Genomic DNA, 20167 nt, shown 5'->3' with positions numbered 1-20167 from the left:
AAATGCCTCAGGAAGTTCACAAGCAGGACATGAAGGCAACAGCTCTGGTTTTTAGAGGCATCTTGCCCCTGAACATGGGAGTTTAATTTAATGGCCATATCTAATAGCTGTTGTTGATAGATCTGTCCTCCTTTAAATTAGCTAGTGCCCATCACCACATTTTTTGGCAGAGAATTATCCATTCTATTTGTAACTGCATAGCTCAGGGGTGGCCAACTCCCAAGAGACTACTCAGAGTTAAAAACTGGCAGTGATCTACCCCCTTTTGGGGGGTAAGTTGTTAAGCTTCTTGTTAAGTTGTGGGTGAACATATCAGACAACACAGCGATTCTTCAAACAGCTCTTGTTTATTCACAGGCCAGAACTGAACTGAACTGAAGGGTTCAGTCAGCCTGCTTATATAGAGCTCCAGTACAACGCAACAGTAACCATTTTCTGTAACTATCCAATCACTGAACATCACTTTCAATCCCTTATTTGCATATGTGGACCTGAACTATCTACAGTATCCCCCTGCTGGCCCAAGGTGAGAACTTCAGTACGTAACACTTTTTTTAGGGAGGAGGAAGGGGAAGGCCCCGTTTTTTAGGAGGGCAGGGCAAAGTTGTTGAGCTTCTTTGGGGCGAGCCAGTGATCTACTAGCTACTAGTGATCTACCACAGATGCCCAGTGATCTACCAGTAGATCACAATCATGCCTGGTATAGCTGATTACCTTTCAGTTTTGTGTTGTGAGAAGGATGATCTCCCCCCAGCCATTCTCTTGATACCATACATAATTGTACAGGCTTCTTTCATGTTCTCCCTTAATGATATTTTTTCTATAAACTAACCCTCACCCCCAGATGTTCTAGACTTTAGTCATAGAGGAGCCTACCAACCCTTTCATTAATTCAGTTGCCCCTTTCTGTACTTACCCCATGGTTTCCTTTTTGCAAGATGATGACCAGAAGTGTATTTAGTATAATGTAGCTAGACACCCTCCAAGACATGGGTGTGTGATTAAATCAAAAGAACCCCACAGCAACATCTGTCAATTTCCTGAGGTGTACAGATGTAGCCTTTCCAGAAGCGATGAGAAAACCATGTATTAATTGAGACATTTTGCAATCTTCCCCACCCTTCCCATAAAGCTCCTCTCCTCCCAAATATCTAAGGCTCCTCCCTTTTGTTGCCCACCGATAAGGGTGTCAGAGAATTCCAACAGAAAAGGAAGCAGAAATTGCTCACTTATTCACCCCATGTCCAGAACTGAATTCAGTTTAGCAAAATTTTTCCTATTGGCCAATATGAGTTTTTTGTGTGCCTCCCTCATAGCAATCGTCACAACTCTGGCAGGTAAGGCATTGGGTTAAACCTTAGTCATGGAGGTTGTAAGTCTCTGCCTGCCTCTCCAAGGGTATGGGGTATCCCGTTAAAGGGATCCTGGAGGAAGCACTTCTGTCTGAATGGCCAGGCAGGGGTTTGGGCCATGCACTCCTTGAGGTGGCTATCCTGTGGAGGATGTCTGTCAAACGGCCTCCTCAACACTGGGTTGGTTGATATCGGTTAACCCAATGCCTATGCCAAACCCTTACATCTGTAACCAGTAAAGTTGTGGCCTAATTTCAACCATGCAATGTTGTCATAAGTGGTCTTTGCTCAGCCCTTGGGTGCACAATTGATTATGTAGAATTCTGCCACACCAGACCATGAGTCAAAACCCACAGGTTTTGTCAGAAGCCGAACCGCAGCAGAAGGGAAACAGGTACACGTGGTTTATAGGGGAAATATAATCCTGTCCTCATATACCTGGGCTTCCTTCCTAAGGCATCCATCTGGTCACCGTTGGAGAAATGCTGGACTAGATGTACCTTGGCCTTATGCAGAATGACAAATCTCATGTTCTGATTGAGAATAAAGGCTAAGAGTGAGGTCATCAACATTATAAATAAGAAGATATAGACAGGCATTCCTAATGAATCCCGTGGAGTCAATTAGCAAATTGTACAAGGCAATTAAGCACTCTGGATTTTTGGCAAGTGTTACAGAAATCTGGAAGAGGATATAATAGCCTCTCATCATCCGATCTTTCTAAACATAGAGCAATTGGGGAATTGCAACACAGTACTGTATGAAACTATAGAAAGCACATTTAGAGCATTGTTTTAAGAAGGTATTTTTATATGTCTAATTTTTGCTTTGTAACTGAATAATGGATGAACCTCCATGGATGTTTTGGAGAAAACTAAAACATGTGTGACATGCTAATATTGACAGGCTAGCATCAGTCCATATATTGGTGTGTTTGTGTTCCTTTGAAGCAAAACATGACAAATTAACTTCACAGGGACTGGAAAGAGTCTTCATCTTTGGCAGCTGCTAGGCTTGATTTCAAGGGTGGACAAATCTGGATTTCAAAAAGACTTACCATTTCCTGGGAAGAAGTTGGTGGATCAGAAGCGTGCAGGAATATGGCAGGCGAGGGGTGGAGTTGAGATAGCATACAGTGGATCATAAAAAAAGGTAAAGGACCCCTGAACAGTTAAGTCCAGTCAAAGGTGACTATGGGGTTGCGGCGCTCATCTCGCTTTCAGGCTGAGGAAGCCAGTGTTTGTCCACAGACAGCTTTCCAGGTCATGTGGCCAGCATGACTAAACTGCTTCTTGCGCAATGGAACACTGTGACGGAAATCACAGTGCACGGAAATGCCTTTTACCTTCCCACCATAGCAGTACCTATTTATCTACTTGCGCCGGTGTGCTTTCGAACTGCTAGTTTGGCAGGAGCTGGGACAGAGCAACCGGAGCTCACCCCATTGCAGGGATTCGAACCACCGACCTTCCGATTGGCAAGCCCACTGTTCAGTGGTTTAGACCACAGCGCCACCTGTGTCCCTATACAGTGGATCGTTAGGGTCAGAGCCAGGGCAGACATTTTGTAAATTAGGGAAAGATGAAGGCAGTGTGTCTGAAAGAAGAGAATACTTTCCTCCACCTCAAAGGGAAATACAGTTTGTTTGGCAGCCTGCGAAACAGCCTCCACCCAACTATCGAAAACAATATGGATTCAGCAAAGACAGAACTTTCAGTTCCATTGAGCACCTCTCCGTTCAGCGTCAAAGAATGTATTTATTGGTATTAGTGCAGTTGGCAGGGGGGAGAAGAACTAATCCATTTACTAGATTGATTTTATTACTGCACTTACCTACGTAGTTATTTCAGGGAGTTGCAGAAGCTTAAAGGAACTCGCTCATTCATATCTCGCTACTACCTACTGGGAAATAGAAAAGTGAAAAAGAGTTACATGATTAATGGGAGGCAGAATGTTCTTCCTAATTTCTATAAAGAATGGCTGGGCATGTTTATACGTAATGCATCTATGCTCTAAGTAATATGTGCAATACTAATCAATTACCTGGAGACTTTTTACAATTTTATTCAGCCTAAGGCTTTTAGTGCTACTGTCACAAGCCTTCTTGTCAGGGAGCCAGGTTGGGTACAACTTCCGATTGATCATATATCATGCCAGAACTAGACGTAACACTTGATCGAGGGCCAGCACTGAAAACAGCAGCCCCACGTTGAATTCTCCATCTGTTTCCCATGACACTTTTGCAGACTTGCATGTGTCGCATGACACCACCACATTGTGCCTGTTCCCACACCATCTCATCAACTGGTGCTTGCAGCGGTAAAGCAATGACAGAGGCAAACTTGCCTAAATAATATTGTGGATTTTATATATATAGACAGCAGGTCAGTGGGGCTGCCGAGGTGTCAGGATGCTGTCAGCAGCTCCCAGCTGGTTGCCCAGGAAAGTATAAAGACAAGGAAAAGTTTGTTACTGTCCTTTTTTATTTCAATATTTACACAGAGAGGCTATAGAACCTAACTTCTTGGATAATGGCATTGTCCAGAGTGAATCACCACCCACCCGACTCTCCCATTTCCTCATTCCTCATTCTCATCGTCTCTTCTACTGGTGCTGTCACGTGCCCTCTTTCTTTGAGCTCTTTGGTCTCCTACTTTTAAGGCTTGCCAGGTTCTGAGAGATGGAGGGTCTGGAATGCTTTCTAGTGACGATGTGTCAGTCAGCTGCCACTCCCCCCTACTCCTCTCCCATTACTTATCAACTTTCCCCCTCATCTGTCTCTGAGCTGTGACCTCCTTCAAACCCGTGTTGTAAATCTATACTGTCTTCCTCTTCCTCCTCCCTGGAGGGGTCAGGATGGGCAGGCCTTATCCTCTGCCCAGTCCCTGACACAAGAATGCATTAGTGGGAGATGCACTCCTTGGCTGAGACCCTACCTGCCTGCAGACGGTCTCGACAGAGTGGTGCATGCTCTAGTTATGTCCCACTTGGACTACTACAATGTGCTCTACGTGGGGCTACCTTTGAGACCTGGAAAGACCTACATGGGCTCCATGTATGTTTCCGAGCACAATTCAAAGTGTTGGTGTTAGGGCTTTAAAGCCCTAAACGGACTCAGCCCAGTATACCTGAAGGAGCGTCTCCACCCCAGTCATTCAGCCCAGACACTGAGGTCCAGCTCCGAGGGTCTTCTGGTGGTTCCCTCACTGCAAGAAGTGAGGTTACAGGGAACCAGGCAGAGGGCCTTTTCGGTAGTGGCACCCGCCCTGTGGAATGCCCTCCTGTCAGATGTCAAGGAAATAACTATCTGAAGGCAGCCCTGTTTAGGGAAGTTTTTAAAGTTTGATGTTTTGTTGTGTTTTTAATATTCTGTTGGGAGCCACCCAGAGTGGCTGGGGAAACCCAGCCAGATGGGTGGGATGGTAATAATAATAATAATAATAATAATAATAATAATAATAGACCAAATCCACTGCCCCTGTGGATCCTGCCGCTTGAGGTGGCCACCTCAAATTTATTTTATTTTATTTTATTATTTTATTTTATGTTTATACCGCCATTCATCTGAGGATCACATGGGGTTTGCAATATAAAAACATAAAAATACATAACATAGTAACAAATGAAAACAATAACCCACTCCCCATAGTTTCAAAAGCCATAAAGTAAAGGTAAAGGGACCCCTGACCATTAGGTCCAGTCGTGACCGACTCTGGGGTTGTGGCGCTCATCTCACCTTATTGGCCGAGGGAGCCGGCGTACAGCTTCCGGGTCATGTGGCCAGCATGACTCAGCCGCTTCTGGCGAATCAGAGCAGCGCACGGAAACGCCGTTTACCTTCCTGCCGTTTACCTATTTATCTACTTGCACTTTGATGTGCTTTTGAACTGCTAGGTGGGCAGGAGCAGGGACCGAGCAACGGGAGCTCACCCCGTCGTGGGGATTCGAACCGCCAACCTTCTGATCAGCAAGTCCTAGGCTCTGTGGTTTAACCCACAGCGCCACCCACGTCCCTTTCAAAAGCCATAGATTGTTTAATTAGCCGAAGGCCTGGCTGAAGGGAAATGTTTTTACCTGGTACCTAAATCTATATAATGAAGGCGCCAGGGATGTCTCTCTGGGGAGAGCATTCCACAAGTGGACAGCCACCACAGAAAAGGCCCCGTTCTTGTGTTGCCACCCTCTGAGCCTCTCATGGAGGAGGCGCACAAAGAAGGGGCTCAGATAATAATGACAGGGTCTGGGTGCATTCGTAGGGGGAAAGACGGTCCTTGAGGTATTGTCTTGCCTCATGAGTGGACTGGCTGTGCTCTGCTCATCTTTAAACTGGATTTAGAACAGACAGTCCTCTAAAAAGAGGACAGCTTACAATAGAGGGCTGTTCTCTGTAGAGTAGGACACATGGGCACCCTAGCTGTCAGTAGAATTCTAGTACATAAGCCTCTCTCCAAGGCTGGACTTTGCCTGGAGCTCTGCACACAAACCTGCACAAAACACAAATACAGTGGTACCTTGGGTTAAGAACTTAATTCGTTCCAGAGGTCCATTCTTAACCTGAAACTGTTCTTAACCTGAGGTACCACTTTAGCTAATGGGGCCTCCCGCAGCTGCTGCGCCGCCGCCACACAATTTCTGTTCTCATCCTGAAGCAAAGTTCTTAACCCAAGGTACTATTTCTGGGTTAGTGGAGTCTGTAACCTGAAGCATCTGTAACCTGAAGCACCTGTAACCCAAGGTACCACTGTACTCCTGCAATCAGCAGAGTTTAAGGAAGAAGAAGAAGAAGAGGAGGAGGAGGAGGTGGAGGAGTTTGGACTTGATATCCCGCCTTTCACTCCCCTTCAGGAGTCTCAAAGCGGCTAACATTCTCCTTTCCCTTCCTCCCCCACAACAAACACTCTGTGAGGTGAGTGGGGCTGAGAGACTTCAGAGAAGTGTGACTGGCCCAAGGTCACCCAGCAGCTGCAGGTGGAGGAGCGGAGACACGAACCCGGTTCACCAGATTACGAGTCCACAACACTTAACCACTACACCATGCTGGAAAGCCCTGTGACCATTGGGGAGTGGTTTCATAATGTCTTTTGTCCAATGATCTTGGGTGCACTTTTTAAATATCACATGGACCGTCAAGTAAATCTCCGAACCCCCAGCCCCAATCCCTAAATTGTAAAATCAATTAACAGATAAACATCAGACAAACAGGCATTATCAGTTAGATCTGCCCATTATGCTTTCCCTGGTGTACACTCTGTGAAAACATTGCAGCTGCTTTGAATGAAATGGTTATGGTTTCAGCCTTTATAAAGTAAGAAAGACTTGACTATTAAGGCCTGGGGATCTTCTGTGACCCCAAACAAGGTTAGGACAACACACAGAATGCACCATTATGCTTGGGTGGTCAGGATGCCATCATATTTTAAAAGGCATTTGAGGAGCGGAGATATTCAGGCCATGCAAGCAGGTCATTTGTCCCATCATTCACAGAGCCCAGACACTTTGCAAGATGAAATGGAAAGATGAAATGGCAGAGTAAAACTTAACCAAACACATAAATAATAATAATGGATTGCCCCCAGGGCAGGTGGCCTAGTTGATTTATGCCAGGGGTAGGCAACCTAAGGCCTTCTAAATCTGGCCTGCGGACGGTCCGGGAATCAGTGTGTTTTTACATGAGTAGAATGTGTCCTTTTATTTAAAATGCATCTCTGGGTTATTTGTGGGGCATTCGTTCATTTCCCCCCCCTTCAAAATACAGTCCGGCCCACCACATGGTCTGAGGGATGGTGGACGCCTGAAAAAGGTTGCTGACCCGATTTATGCGAAAGGCTATGGAGTCTCTTTGAAGGGACGTTTCTGGTTCTGCATAACTCAAATCGGCATGAGGACCATTTTGTTACGATGAAAGTCACACTGCCGCATTGGATCAGACCAAGGGGCCATCTGGTTTAGCAGCAACCAGCTTGCAAGCAGGAGACAGAGGCAACAACATCTGTCCCCTGATGTTTATACTTCCTACTGAGTCAGACTGTAGGTTCTCAGAAGTAAGTTCAATTGAATTCAACAGGACTTGCTCTAAGGCAAGGGAGTATGGTTACAGCCTACATTCAATAACGTGTGCTTATGTAGCCTGGAATCCTAGAACTCATGCTTTGCGATGCTGAGTGTTGGACCATGTTTCAAACCTTCCAGCAAGATCTTGCTGAGAGATATTTGGTGTCTGATTATCCTACAGGTGATTTTTAGTTAACAAAATGTCTATAGCACTTGATTGTAAAATAGAGAGAACTCTAAGCAGCTTACAAAAGTGTGAAACAAAGCACTGAAATTCTCAACAAAACACACTTAAAAACAGATGGTTAAAGGCATTCAAAAGTCAACTAGAAGCAATGTGTTTGTTGTTGGATTTCAGTGATGATATTTTCTTAAACTTAGTGCACCAGAAGAGCTTTTGCCCTATTTCTTGGCCAGTTGTGCATTTGTCAAGTCAACCAGTGCAGAATTGCACTATTTCAGCCGATGCCCAAGCAAGACTAATTTTGTCTCCCGTCTCCTCCCCAATTAAACACTCGCGATGGTGCTCAAATCTGGCATGGTTAACAGACAGAGACTTCATGCCAAATCTGAGAGAAGAAATTCATAGAATCATAGAATTGTAGAGTTGGAAGGGACCCCGAAAGTCATCTAGTCCCACCCCCTGCAATGCAGGGATCTCTAGTAAAGCATCAGTGACAAATAGCCATCCAACCTCTGCTTAAAAACCTCCAAGGAATGAGAGTCCACAACCTCCCTAGGGAGTCTCTTCCACTGTCGAACAGCTCTTACTGTCAGAAAGTTATCCCTAATGCTTAGTAGGAATCTCCTTTCTTGTAACTTGAAGCCACTCGTTCGAATCCTACCCTCTGCAGATGGAGAAAACAGCTTTATTGTCCATGCAACAGCCCTTGAGATATTTGAAGATGGAATTATGGTACTGGAGGAGACTCTTGAGAGTCCCATGGACTGCAAGAAGATCAAACCTTTCCATTCTGAAGGAAATCAGCCCTGAGTGCTCACTGGAAGGGCAGATCCTGAAGCTGAGGCTCCAGTACTTTGGCCACCTCGTGAGAAGAGAAGACTCCCTGGAAAAGACCCTGATGTTGGGAAGATGGAGGGCACAAGGAGAAGGGGGCGACAGAGGACAAGATGGTTGGACAGTATTCTTGAAGCTACCAGCATGAGTTTAACTAAACTGCGGGAGGCAGTGGAAGACAGAAGTGCCTGGCGTGCTCTGGTCCAGGGGGTCATGAAGAGTCGGACACAACTAAACAGCTAAACAACAACAATCATATCTCCTCTCAGTCTCCTTTTTCCCAGGCTAAACATGCCCAACTCCCTCAACCATTCCTCATGAGGCTTGGTTTCCAGACCCTTGAACATCTTGGTCGTCCTCCTCTGCACATGTTCCAGCTTTGCACAATTCCTGATAGATAATGATATTTCACATGTAAAATTCTCTGTGGTCTGGAACACCACAAGAGCAAATTTAAGAGAAGGATTGCCATAGCACGTGCAACATATAAAACGAAAGCTTGTAGGGAGGAGCGAACCAAATTGGAAAATTAAATTATTGGAATCTTAAGCCAAATCACAAATGCCTGGAAATTATCACTGAAAAGTTTGAGGTAGATAATTACAATTCAGCTCAGCCAGAATTTCACTCTGCATTAAACAGGTTGCATTAAAAAGCTGTGTTAAGCAATCTTTTTTGAGAGTTAGGGTGAAAGGCAGGAAAATTACTTGCTTTCGGGTTAAACCAAGTCATATATCGATGTACGACCTTAGGAATCCGAGATAGTGCACATTCAGTGCAAAAGAATACAATCCAGATCAATGAATTGTTTCTTTTTTTTTATAAAAAAAATGAATTTTATTTTAAGGAAGCACTGTAAAAAAGGAGGTTCCTTCTTGAATGTTATCCAACTCCTGAGGTCATTTAATCAGCAAAAACTATCTCTTCAGCTCTTACCCAGTCTTTATGAGAATATGAGAAGTGATATAATCGATAAAGACATGGAAGTCTCCATGCCTAGATGGGGATCCTGATGAATAGCAGAAAACCTCTGACTTTTTGACTTTGGTCACCTGTGCACTTGGTTTTTGGTTTGCTTTTGTAAATCTCTCTGTGTGTTTGAGCTTCATGTTTTCCACACTAGCTAGCTACTACTACTAATAAAAAAGTGATATGTTGAATTATTTTGGCGACATCCCTGGAGCCCTATAAAAAGGGTTTTGTTCTTTGATTTAAATGGGACGTGTTTTCAGTTCTTGCTACAATGGTATTAATTCATTTTGCGATTGTTTAAAGCAATATATTTTTACTCACCCTGTCAGTCCTAAACATGTCACATCCATCAGAAAGTGAGCTTCTCAGGTTAAAAAGCTATTTTAAACCAACAAAAGTGACAGACAAGAACATTTCCGTTCTCAGAAAGAGAGCTGTCCATTTGCAGCTGTCAAGATCTATAACAACAGTCTCCAGAACAGAGCTGACACGTCGAACAGCAAAAACGTCCATGGAACTTCAATATTTCCATTTTCTTGCTGTCCGAGTGCCCTGTGAAGTAGGTAGGGACTATCTGGAACCATTTGGCGTTAATAAATGTTCGATTACCTTACCGAGAAACTCACATGATTAGATATTTTCAGCAGGAAGTTCCTAACAAAACCTTTGTTGTTGTTTTTTGCGGTGGGGATGTAGTTCAGAATCAGATTTTTAAAAGGGTAAGTGGGAATTTATAAATGTCCTTTGTTCTGAAATGTCTATCCTGAATTTGTAAAATTCAAACAACAACAACATGCAGATTGAGGAAGAGATATATACCACATTTTTTTTTTTTACAGTGGCTGGCACCAGAGGTTGGTGGCACTGGGCATTCTTTGGTGCCCTGTCCCATAAAGAGGCAGGTGGAGATAGCACCCTCTGTCTTTCACCTTGGTGGGTTTTGTCTGTCCAGGAAAGTGTGTTCTCCTTCATGGAGAGCACGTGTTGCGGTGGGGGCCGCTAGGACACTCCAAAGTTGGGGGCGGGCTAACTGATCGTTGGCCACTGATGCGATTGGGGCTTCCCTTGTTGTTGGGAAGAAGTTAATGTTGACATTTATTGATTGACAGCCAGAAATACTAAAACTCCTTGCACAAGGCTAGGGCTTCCTCTTTTCGCCCGTGCATCGGATTGCCCGTCCCTCCCTCCCTAGAATAGGGTTGTTCACTTTGACCTTGCTATGCCTGTCATGGGGTCGTCTGCTTTGGAGCGGGGGCCTGGTAGGAATTTTGTCCATCTGGCTGATTGGCTGGGGCCATTTGGTTTTTGCCTACTGCGTAGCAAATCGTCACAACTTGTAAGGTTCGCGGTTAGGCATTGGTTTATGGTTTGGTTAGTTGAGGGGCATGGTTTGGCTGTGCCTGCCCCTCTAATGCTGCTGCTGCAAGGGATTTCATTAAAGGAATTGGGAGCTTGTTCACCTTGTCAAGGGGGCTCGGGCCATAGCAATGAGCTCCTGGTTGCATTTGGGGTGAGGGCAGGTTCCCTGCTCCGCATAACCCCCAAGTGTATTCCCCCATTCTGACTTTCGCATTGTGTGGAATGTCAGTCTGTCCCCCATGGTGGGGGCAGATAGTCACAACCAATGCCTAAGCAACCATTCACAAATTTGTATTTTAATAAAGTTGTGGCCAAAATTATGCCAAAAATCTTAAACACAGATTCTGTGTGATGTGTGAGTTATTGGGGTGGACCTGGGGACCTCGACACGCAAGGGTGTTCTCCAAACTTCACAGATGATTCTGCACATTCTTTCTCTTTGTTCACCTGCTCCATTTCCTCTCCTTTTAGCCATGCCTTGCCTTCCTCTTGCACAGCAAAGGGACCCAGACTCTCTAAGTGTCCCTATTTTCCATGGACGTCTCTGATTTAGAGAAGCCATCCCGGTTTCTGATTTGGCCAGAAGAATTGTTATGGATCCCATTGTGTGTATTCGGCTGGACTTGCAGGCCAAGAGCCTAGTAGAGGCTGCCTTACAATAAGGGTGACCAGGCCATCAGCCTGAAAAATTTCTGTGTCCATCCACATTCTTTAAATCCTCCTCCTTTCAGTTACGGAAAGTAGAATTTGCACCTTCCAACTCTTTTTTTGTTTGTTCATAATCTCATAACAAGCAATGTTCTCTTTTCAGCTCCTAGCCAACAGCAAATCGTAGCCAGAATCCCACCCCACTGAGTCCAGGGAAGAAATGAAACACAGAAACAGGAACACAAAAGCACAATATGTGATTGTTTATTTTTCCAAAGCACTTTATAGGCCACTTAATCACAATGGTCTCAAAGTGGTTTACAAAGTTTGCAGTACAAAAACGAACAGACCCTCCAAGTCTCCCTATTTTCCAGGGACAGTCCCTGATATAGAGAAGCCATCCCGGTTTCTGGTTTGACACCGGAATGTCTCACTTTTCCTTAGGATGTCCCTATTGTCATTGGAGAAATGTTGGAAGGTATGAAGTTATCTGACCCTTGAGCCAGCTGAAGGCAATCCTGTATAGGGATGGGTTTTTTTTAATGTTTAAAGTTTTATTATGTTTTTATATATGTTGGAAGCTGCCCAGAGTGCTGGAGCAACCCAGTAAGGTTTGGGGTATAATTAGCAAAGTTATCATTATGGAATGGGATATCCCTATTTTCATTGGAGAAACGTGGGAGGGTATGCAGACCTTCCTAAGTCACGTTTCCTGATGGCCTGCAAAAACCAACATTCTTAACACTGGATGGCTATAGTGAAGGATCTTCAAACCCCATGAGTCTTAGCAGACCAATGTGATGATCTGATTTTTGACAGGCCTTTATGTGGTTGCCAAAGAATCTTGATCCACAGCTCATTGGAAATGGATTCTTTCAGAAGTTAATGACCTTTAGGCTATTTGACTGGAAGTGATGGTAGCAGCCTGGCTGAGCTAGCAAATCTGTTTAAAGAAGTACAGCAAAAAGATCCACAACAAAGATGCAAAACGGCATATCTACCATTTCCTCCATATGAAAGCAAATGTTGTATTTCTCAAAGTCACTGTCGTTTCCCAAACTTTCACCCTTCAGGAACGCTTTCCCTGTTGACTTGGTTGTCGTAAAATGCTTAAGAACTACCAAGAAATCCCTAAGCACTACAGACAATTGTGAGACATTATTTATTAAATTATTAAATTTATATCCCACCCTTCCTCCCAGAGGAATCCAGGGTGGCAAACAACAACCGATAAGGCATTAAAAACAATTCCATTATTGATGCAGACTGGGAAAGGTTTCAACTTAAAACGCTTGTTGGAAGACAAAATGTCTTCAACACGTGCCAGAAAGACAATGGCAATAGTGCCTGTCAGGTATTTTTAGTAGTAGTCTTGCATGAAGTACCGTATTTTTCACTCTATAGGACGCACCCGACCATAGGATGCACCTTGTTTTAGAGGGGGAGAACAAGAAAAAAATAATTCTCCCCCTCTCTGTTCAGCACCCCTTCAGCGAATCGGCAGGAGAAACGGAGCCCCTTTCATTTCTAATCCCGCTTCGCTGAAGGGGCGCTGCGCAGCTCTCCCTCTCTGCTGAAGCCAGGAGAGTATTGCTCTCCTGGCTTCAGCGAAAGGAACCCGAAGCCTTTGGAGTGCAGCTATTCCTGAAGCCCCTCTCGCTCTCCAGGCTTCAGCAAAAGCAACGCGAAGCCTCCGGAGCGTGGAGGGAATGCTCCCTTTGCGCTTTGGAGGTTTCACGTTGCTATCACTGAAGCCAAGGAGCCTGCATTCGCTCCATAGGATGCAAACACATTTCTGCTTAATTTTTGGAGGGAAAAAAGTGCGTCCTATAGAGTGAAAAATACGGTAGTGTACGCACTCAGTTCATGCTAGATAGTGGATGAGACCACTGGGTGTTGCTCAGCTGAGTACTGCAAGAGAAGACTGATGGTGGGGAAGAACGTTGCCTTTCAAGGAAGCAGGCTGCCATTACCAAACTTCTCAGTAACAATAAGCTTCCCAGCATCTTCAGGGTTCTCCCCCCCCCCCCCCGGTGACACAATTTGAACACCACTGATGTAGAGGATAACATGACCCCTGACTTATGGAACCACAAGAAATTCAAGCACTACATTTTATCGTTGACCCGAGATATCTGTAGATTTCATTAGGGAATATAGTGTCCGTGTCTGATTTACTATATATTGTTACGATCCTGGTAGGACCAAACCCTTTATTGGACATAACTGGCATGCCTTGCAAAGGACCACTCAAGTCCATATTCCACAAATAGCTTTTAATGCGTCCATTATGGATTGCTCTGCAAGTCAATTCTCCTAGCAGCTGATCTGAGTTATGATTTGCAGCAGATGACAACATCTGCATACTAGAAGGTGAAGGGTTGGGGTGGAGCTGAGAGGAGAAACTCCTTAGCTCACAAAGCCATGCATCATTTTGAAAGCAGGTCAGGGAATATGCCTACCCTTGCGTCCCTGTGTTTCATTAGAGCGGATTCTTATTAAAAAAGAAGAAAGTGAAATCTTTTTTTTTAAAAAAACCCATTTAGTCATTCAGGGACATAATATTAAAAGCACTATTCAGAGGCTGCTGGAGATGGTGTCATAAGGCTTATTCATTTCTAAAAGCAGAGATAATGTCCTTCCTTGATATTACAATGATAACTTCTGCTTTCTTCTTCTCTCATAAAAAGGGGGGAGGTTGCTTTACTTGACAAAATGCAAACATTGCTACATGACTTGCAAGGGTGCCTGAAACGCTGATGAGATCCAGTTTGCTAAGGTGTCACCTAACGAACATTATTTAAGGCTACTCCATGTTAAATAATAAACTCCAAGGAGATGTCTGGGCGGTTGTATATGTTGAATATCAGCATTGCAGCTGTTTTTTTTAATAAAATTGTTTTGGGGCGCCGAGCTGAGAATATCCAGACAGGAGATAATGTTCTGGGCTGTTCCCACAGCCCACTCCATCTCCTGTCATTGAATGACCTTGCTGTGTGCCGAAGCAAAGGGCGTTGATGTGGGTGGGCTTCCTGTTCTGAGTTTCAAGGAGCACGTTAAGTTGTGGGCGAACATATCAGACGACACAGCGATTCTTCAAACAGCTCTTGTTTACTCTGAGGCCAGAACTGAACTGAACTGAAGAGCTCAGTCAGCCTGCTTATATAGAGCTCCAGAACAACGTAACTGTAGCAACTTTCTAAAACTATCCAATCACTGAACGTCACTTTCGATCCTTCATTTGCATACAAACTATCCAATCACTGAACGTCACTTTCGATCCTTCATTTGCATAACTATCTACAGTATCCCCCTGCTGGCCCAGGGTGAGAACTTCAGTACATAACAGAGCAGATTTTTATTTTTTTTAGGAATGGTTAGGGTCTGAGAACTTCATCAGTGAGTGAATGAAAAATTTAACTAGTCAGATCAAGGGGCTCTTGCTACACATTGAAACTGTTGAAAGGAAGTGACAGGAACATTTGGTAGAGTCAGGAGCGGCATATTCTGTTTTGTTGTTAGAGGCAAAATGGATAGTGCTGTGGGCCAGACCTGGTTTGAGTGCACAATTTAAGATATTTGCTACAGATGCTGGGAAACCAGGCTTTGGGCATTCGTGAAACACCTTGGCTGTGTTGGGATCCAGGGTTTGTGGTGCTGAGATATTGGCTTGCCACTTACCCAACCTTAAGGGACGTGGGTGGCACTGTGGTCTAAATCACTGAGCCTAGGGCTTGCCGATCAGAAGGTCGGGGGTTCGAATCCCCACAACGGGGTGAGCTCCCGTTGTTCGGTCACTGCTCCTCTCCTGCCAACCTAACAGTTCAAAAAGCACATTAAAGTGCAAGTAGATAAATAGGTACTGCTCTGGCGGGAAAGTAAATGGCATTTCGGTGCGCTGTTCTGGTTTCACCAGAAGCAGCTTAGTCATGCTGGCCAGATGACCTGAAAACTGTCTGTGGACAAACGCCGGCTCCCTCAGTCTGAAAGTGAGATGACCTGAAAACTGTCTGTGGACAAACGCCGGCTCCCTCAGTCTGAAAGTGAGATGAGCGCCGCAACCCCAGAGTCATTCGTGACTGGACTTAACGGTCAGGGGTCCCTTTACCTTACCTTTTACCTTTACACAACCTTCCCCAGGGTGACGTCTCCCCTCTATTTTCATGTGATTAAATAGCCTTGGGAAAGAAACTTTATGTAGCAAACAAACAACAAACAATTATTTCTCTCTCTCCTCCTTTATGGTTCTTAATTTTTAAGTGTGTTGAAAACTTAGGTAGAAGCTCATCACCCCATCTAACCTTGTAACTGCCTCAGCCAATCAATTTCTCAACACACAGTGTCAGGAAATTGGTAGTTCTAGATACTTATATGAGTAAGAAGCCAGTCCTGTATCTGTCTGGGTCTTTCCACTGTACGGTGCCTCAAATGTTGTCTTGCAATTGAACGGAGCAGGCAGTATTTATTTCGTTACATCTGGGGAGAAACCAGGTGTGTGACGGAAACAGCTCTTCTATATCCTGCTGACATTCTTGTTTGATAATAAACTACACTGAATGTTACTGGCAGGTGCTCATTTTAAAAAGAGTCCAGACACCTGAACCCACGTGTTCATTTATCTTTTCATTTTTATCTTCCTCATTCTGTTTCAAACAATAATACAAGCATGTGGTACGCACACAGACGAATCTTGTATTCAGCTGAAGGACAACTGAAAAGAGCAGCAAACAAATTTAACTGGGGACTATAATGTATGCATTTTTGCGGATCACAAACAGGTTTTGCTGTTCTCCCCTTTTCCTATAGTCTTCTCACAGTCAAAACTGAGATTGTAAGCTTTATGGGGCACAATGCAAAGTTGTCATCATCACTGTAGTATGAAGTAATAAAGGTAAAGGTAAAGGTAAAGGTACCCCTGCCCGTACGGGCCAGTCTTGCCAGACTCTAGGGTTGTGCGCTCATCTCACTCTATAGGCTGGGAGCCAGCGCTGTCCGCAGACACTTCCGGGTCACGTGGCCAGCGTGACAAGATGCATCTGGCAAGCCAGCGCAGCACACGGAATGCTGGTAAGCGGTCCCTATTTATCTACTTGCACCCGGGGGTGCTTTCGAACTGCTAGGTTGGCAGGCACTGGGACCGAACGACGGGAGCGCACCCCGCCGTGGGGATTCGAACCGCTGACCATGCGATCGGCAAGTCCTAGGCGCTGAGGTTTTACCCACAGCGCCACCCGCGTCCCTGTATGAAGTAATAGGAGTAGTAATAATATTGGGATGTGGGTGGTGCTGTGGTCTAAACCACTGAGCCTCTTGGGCTTGCCGATCAGAAGGTTGGCAGTTCAAATCCCCATGACGGGGTGAGCTCTCATTGCTCTGTCCCAGCTCTTGCCAACCTAGCAGTTCGAAAGCATACCAGTGCAAGTAGATAAACAGGTACAGCTCCGGCGGGAAGGTCAACGGCATTTCCATGAGCTCTAGTTTCCATCACGGTGTTCCGTTGCACCAGAAGTGGTTTAGTCATGCTGGTCACCTGACCCGGAAAGCTGTCTGTTGACAAACACCGGCTCCCTCGGCCTGAAAGTGAGATAAGTGTTGCAATCCCAGAGTCGCCTTTGACTGGATGTAACCGTCCAGGGGTCCTTTACCTTTTTTTTTTTTAAAAGTAATAATATAATTATTTTCTTAATCTTTTCAAACCACTAGTGGAGGAAAAACTCCATTGGTTGTTGTTCTTCAGAGCTGTTACAAAGCAAAGTACAAAAGAGTGAGAGATAAGTTATAACAGAAACACCCACACACACCTCAGAGAAACAGATGTACAGTAATGCTGGCCTGTGAGGTGGGATGGAGCTTCCCTCTTGAAACTTGTGTTCCTGCAACTTACCTGCATGGTACCAGACAGGGAAGGCCAGCAGTGAGGTCAAGCAAGGCTGCATAGGTGCACTGACATAATAACTCCTAAACCCAACCCAGAAAAGTGAAATGGAGGGATATCATTGTTGACAGTGCCTAACAAATCCAGTATCACTCCCATCCATTCTCTGGTGTTAAGTTTCTGTTTCCATCCAAACACCAGATCTAAAACTGGACCGTACTGGAGTCACAATCCACTTGGCAGCTACTTGATCCAACAGTTTACCCCCAAACAGCAGATTTGAATCTGAGTAGTAGTGGTAGTAGTAGTAGTAGTGCCAACAAAGGTCCGTATAGTAAAAGCTATGGTTTTCCCAGTAGTGATGTATGGAAGTGAGAGCTGGACCATCAAGAAGGCTGATCGCCGAAGAATTGATGCTTTTGAATTATGGTGCTGGAGGAGACTCTTGAGAGTCCCATGGACTGCAAGAAGATCAAACCTATCCATTCTGAAGGAAATCAGCCCTGAGTGCTCACTGGAAGGACAGATCCTGAAGCTGAGGCTCCAGTACTTTGGCCACCTCATGAGAAGAGAAGACTCCCGGGAAAAGACCCTGATGTTGGGAAAGATGGAGGGCACAAGGAGAAGGGGACGACAGAGGACAAGATGATTGGATGGTGTTCTTGAAGCTACAAACATGAGCCTGACCAAACTGCGGGAGGCAGTGGAAGACAGAAGTGCCTGGCGTGCTCTGGTCCATGGGGTCACGAAGAGTCGGACACGACTAAACGACTAAACAACAACAAGTCGTAGTAGATCAGAATGACTGCCCTCAGCAGGTCTTTGAAAGTTCAAGCTGTTGTAATAGAGATCCTTCACCCCTTGAAAGAGTACCATGGGACCACAATGGTGGCAGAGAAGAAAGATAATTTCTTAGCAGGATAAAAATCAAAGATGTGTTCACTGTTGTGTTTGTTCTTAGTCTTCCATAGCTTCCACTCGAATGATTTCATTTCATTGCTACCAGCTCCTTGTGGCTTGATGACTAGGCCAGGAATGTTTTGTGGTGGTTGTATTGATAACACGTATCACCCCCTCTTTCCAAGTGGAGAACAGGGTCTTAGCAAAAGCCTTGCATTCCCATTCTAAACTGATTTCCCTAGGAGTAGGGCTGCAAGTTTCTGTCCACCTAATTGGAAAGGCTAATCAGGATTTGAAGGGAAATCTTCATCTGTAAGAACAAATTTTAGTTAGCTTTAGTTAGCTTTAGGGCACATGTGAGTGATAGCTTTGCTGCAACCCTTTCTTTGTCCTACAAAGAGGTTTTCCTATTTCCTTTAGAGAGAGAAATAAAAGGGCTATTGGTTCCAGATTAGTTAATGACAAAAAAACCCCAACAATATTAAACTGTAATATTGTTTATGAAACTGTAAGTTCTGCCACACTTCCATCAATTTCTCTAAATGGCATCCACCTTCTACATTTATCTAATTAAACCAGATAAAAGGAAAACAATCCAAAAACTTTTTTTAACCAGTTGGCAGCCCTACATGAATGCCAGGTCTTATTTACTTTGCAGAAAATGTACTTTGGGTTGCTGCCAGAGCCATAAACATGTTCTTAAAAGGAGACGAGAGGGACAGAATATTTTTTTAAAATAAACTGCTTGCTTCAAATCTTCTAAAAATCTTTTAATGATCACAGTCATTTTGCTTCAGTGTGCAAGTGCAAAGTGGCTTTCTGCATGAAGTAACCCCCCCCCCCTTAGGCTTTTTAAATGCTTTTAAAGCACTTGGGTCCACCTAGGAATTGTGAAATGCATCTACAACGTCATTTGCAACTAAAAGCGCCTTTTTAAAACGCTGAGCAAATGGATTGCACAGCCAGTGACAACAAACTGCTTCACCTGCCCTTTTCACCCTTCTTTCTCTCCCCCCCCCCCAATTTCCACATTCCCGTTTTGAATGCTACATGGCTGTTATTACGGCAGCCGCTGGACACTCCCCTTTCAGTCCCATAATAGTGATGCACATAAGTGCTTAATGAATTGTGCCAAGCGAGAAGGCTAGAGAGTCCATGGAGGGGAGGCGTAAGGCTCATTAATCACACGCCCCCCCCCCTTTCCTGGGGCCTGAATTGCTGGCCATCCATCCACTGAGACTTCCTTCTTCATCTGTCGACTCCACCAGATGCCGGTCTTGTCCTCCCAGCTTTTGCGCAATACCCATTATATTTGCCATTGTAACACAAGGCTCTAATTAGGGAGCCCCACCTCCCCCCAAAAAGCACTCCAGAGTGGAAAGGTAAGTCTCCACAAAGAGAGCTTTTAAGCAACCACGTGCCATTTTACACTAATCAGAAAGGCATTTTGCTGGTCATTAAGAAGCGATTGCAATTTGTGTATTCCTTCAACTGCATTAATCATCACGCACAATGGGGGAAGGCAAGGGCCTGAAGTCATAAAGGGATTCCCACCCCCGATCCCCATTAAATCCCTCGTTGCTTTCTTGGGATTGGCTATGTGAATTGTCAACGTGCATCTGTTTTGTGGATTAAAAATGTAAGGTTCAGTGTGGTAGCTTCTACAAGGAGTCAGCTGCCTTTGAATCCATCTGGACCCGTTTAATATGACTGCCGCATGCTCCCCTCTTCCATGAGTGGTCCCAGAGGCAACACTGCAGGGTTTAGTTTGTTTTGGATGAGAGAGCACTGGAGATTTATGGTGTCTTTGTTATAAATAATAATATAGGTAAAAGTAAAGGGACGCAGGTGGCGCTGTGGGTTAAAGCCTCAGCGCCTAGGACTTGCTGATTGAAAGGTCGGCGGTTCGAATCCCTGCGGCGGGGTGCGCTCCCGCTGCTCGGTCCCAGCGCCTGCCAACCTAGCAGTTCGAAAGCACCTCCGGGTGCAAGT

At 44.8% G+C, this 20167-nt stretch overlaps 1 long non-coding RNA gene across 1 annotated transcript in view; it reads left to right on the top strand.

Annotated features, from left to right (window-relative positions):
- The first annotated feature begins 303 nt into the window (after positions 1-303).
- LOC310848923 overlaps positions 304-20167 on the top strand; it is a 125023-nt gene continuing 105159 nt past the window's right edge. The window contains exon 1 of the long non-coding RNA XR_014566695.1: positions 304-526. This is a non-coding gene — a long non-coding RNA (uncharacterized lncRNA). The remainder of the gene's footprint in view (positions 527-20167) is intronic.

The sequence above is a fragment of the Podarcis gaigeae genome (genome assembly GCF_964106915.1).
Source record: "Podarcis gaigeae genome assembly, chromosome: 7".
Classification (NCBI taxonomy): Eukaryota; Metazoa; Chordata; class Lepidosauria; order Squamata; family Lacertidae; genus Podarcis; species Podarcis gaigeae.
Note: the sequence above shows the minus strand (reverse complement) of the source record. Positions and strands in the feature narration are given on the sequence as shown.